The sequence below is a fragment of the Condylura cristata genome, unplaced genomic scaffold, assembly GCF_000260355.1.
Source record: "Condylura cristata isolate star-nosed mole 26May11 unplaced genomic scaffold, ConCri1.0 scaffold00028, whole genome shotgun sequence".
Lineage (NCBI taxonomy): Eukaryota > Metazoa > Chordata > Mammalia > Eulipotyphla > Talpidae > Condylura > Condylura cristata.
Window position 1 is genome coordinate 12,917,188 of NW_004567129.1, and position 3,340 is coordinate 12,920,527.

Below are 3,340 nucleotides of genomic sequence, written 5' to 3' on the forward strand. Positions count from 1 at the left end.
GACCACTCCCACCCGCCATCCAGCCACTTTGCATCAAGGCTGCGGGGAGCCCACAGGATGTCTTGGTGGGAATCATGAAGGCGGGGGCAGGCTGCGGGCAGGCGGGCACTGGGGTGGGAGGGCGGGCAGGCTGCCTCCAGGCTCTCCAGCCTCTCGGGAGGGCCCTTGTGCAGGCTGCACCCATCGGTGGCAGGTAACTCAAGATAGGAAGGCATTCTTCCACTTCAAGGCCTGGCGCGTTCTTAGGGGGTCAAAGTTGGGCAAAGGATCCGCTCGCGAGAGGGAGATGCTCACCAGTGCCCTGGCCTCCCTCCGCCGCCCTGGGAGAGGTGTGGGTGCTCCTGAGGAGGGCTGTCCTCCAGCTGCCTCCACACCCAGGGCGAGTTTCAGCGTCTTGGAGGGAGAGGGAATTGTGATTAAAAAAATGATTCTCACTCTTTCTCCAAACAACCTCCCCCCACCAAGACCCACGAAGGCCCCAAGCCAATCACTGAGCAAACTCTTGGCTGTGGGACCCCACACCTTGAGAGGGGCCCGCTCCACTTGCAGGCGGACCATGGAAGCTGGCATCCAGCGCAACCCCGTGGCGACACCCAGGTGATACTCTGGATTCACGGGTGGTACCTGCCCCCCACCCCTTTCAGAAGGGTGCACCGAGGCACAGAGCTGGAGTGTGAACCCACCTGCCTCCTCAGTCCATGTTCTCATGTTCTCTCAGCCCAGTCTGGGGCGGGTCTTGACAGGAGACTTGGGAAAGGCAGGTGAGCGTGGTGGCTGGCTGCTGGTGTCCGCCATGGGCAGGGCAGGGGCGCCTGGCCCTGCTGTGGGGTCCTGTGGCCACCGCCTCCAGTCCACACGCAGAGTGGGGCAGACGCCTGCCAGTAGCGACACTGGGAATGGGCCCAGCGGCCTCATGGACCGGCCAGCGAGGGAGACCGCACCTCCCAGCCACGCCTCTGCCCGGTGAGTCCCAAGGACTCCAAGCGCGCCTCGCAGGGGCCTCCACCAATAAGCCTGGAGGCTCAGACTCTCACTCTGCTCCCTGGAGGGACATGTAGCCGGGCCCCACCTCTCCTCAAGTGATAGATGCCACCAGGCTTCACGGCCCTGGATGCCAGGCCAGCCCCTTGCTCAGCCCCAGCCTAAGTCTGTCCACCAGGGCAGGCTGGTCACCACCCCTGGGTCTTGGCCCTGATGATCCGATGCCCTTTTCTACCCTAACTTCAACCCAGGGCCCAGTTTAAGGCCACACTCTCCTCTCCCACACTTGTACCTTTGTCCACACCTACCAGCCCCTCCCCCTCCCCGCCCCATCCTCATGCTGGTTGGATCAGAACCCACAGCTCCCCTCTCCCCCTCTGTCCTCTCCAAGCCTCACCTGTTAGCTCTAAAAAGGCTTCTCACCCCAGGAGGATCCCTGTGAAGTCCACCCAGAGGGCCCATTAATGTCTTGACCACTAGAAGCTCAGGGACTGCAGCAGCCTCAGCCAGGGGCCACCCCCTGGGGAGCACAGGATGGGCGGGTACAGATACTGGTTGACCAGCAGGACCCCTTCGACAGCCCCCCCTATGACTGCGCAGCTGCCGTCAGGCTGGGTTGCTGACTTCCTGGTGTGTCGTTCTTGGAGCTGAATGCTCTGCTCCACGACCCCCGGGGGAGAATTGGTAGGCCCGCTACAGATGGGGAAACTGAGGCCCTGAGCATTTGGTGAGTGGCTGAGGTCACAGAGCTGGTGAGGGAGCCAGGACTTGAGCACAGGCAGCCCTTATGTCAGTGCTCCAGCCTCTTCCACAGGCCCTGGGGGCCCCCCGGGCTCCCTGCATGGCACCCCCACGTCAACCGCGGTGACAACCCCATGACGGCTGAGGGATGGCTGGGATGAGTCAAGGCTCCAAGGTGAAGGGCTGCTGGAAAGAAGCCCAGGGTCCTACGCCTGTGCTTTGGGGGTGAGGCATGGCCTGACGGAACAGAGGAGGGTGCCCCAATACTTGCGTTCGGACTCACACAATGTAATACCACATCCACTCCACGGCCACTCAGACCCATGGACTCGCCAGGCAAGCCTGACTCCTACCTGGGAGGGCCTCACGGTCTGTAGTAGGGGCCTGGCCAGTGGCCAGCACAGCCATGCTCCGGAGCCTGCCTCCGGGACAAAGCCCTCAGGACGCGGCCAGTCTCAATGCAGTGCAGGCCTTGATGCTGCACACATTCCTCTAGGCAGGGGAGGTCCCCCCAACCCCCCTTATTCCACATGGAATTGCTACTGATGGCCATCATCCCAAGAATGGGGTGGGGGCAAGGAATGGAGGCAGTGACACTGACTCCCAGGCCTGGTCAGTGCACCCCTCCATCCACGCCCAACACCAGAGGGTCAGTAGAGGGAGATGGGACCCAGGTTAAAGCTGCCACCTTGAATCCTGACTCCACAGGAGAGCCATGGGGGCTTCAGGGCCCTGTGTGTGTGGGCTCACTGGCTCCCCACGCTTTCCCCGGTGGTGCCATTAATACTCTACCAACACTTTCTCAGTGAAATGACAAGGGAACGCTGACACTCCTTGACTCGCTCTTGAAAAATGTCATTCAACAGCCTTGGATTTTTCCCAGCCCAGAGAAGCATGTTAAATATCGCTCTTCCCAACCCCCCTCACTTTACAGAGAAAACTGAGGCCTGGAGAGAGAATGACTAAGGCCCACAGACAGCCGCTTTGGGCCCAGATACCCCATCGCATGAGCACACCCACTTCCAGACTGGCACCCGAGACAAGGTGGACAGAGGTGGGGCACGGAGCCAAGGACATGTGCAGCAGGCACACCGTGGCTCACCGACGCCCACCCCTCTGCGCCCCTACGTCACTGACCCTGGCCTGGAAGACTGCCCCCCCACCATGTGGTCTCCAATAGACCAATGGCCTGGAAGACCCCCCACCACCACCACACATGGTCTCCAATAGACCAATGGGGGCTTCCCAAAGCCTGGGATCAGGTGTGAGCTGAGGCTTTTATCAAACAGCTGTGGCTCCTCACCCCAGGAGCCTGCAAAGTGCCTGTACCTGTGATGCCCCTTCATTCAGAAACTGCTGGGGCTCATTATCCCAGGGTTAATGAGGGTGGGGGTGGGGGGGTGGTCAGCCTGGGTGCATGGAAAGGTTTATCCAGAGTCAGGCCAGTGTTAGGTGCTCTCCAAAAGGGGAGGGCCCTGGAGGCGAGCGCTGGGCTCCACCCACACCCTGTCCCCAGGGACAGACAGCACAGAGACCAGGTCTCCAGGGCAGGTGGCAAGGTTCTGGGGTGCATCAGATCAGGGGCGGGTGCCCATGGAAAACAGCAAGAAGGTGTGGG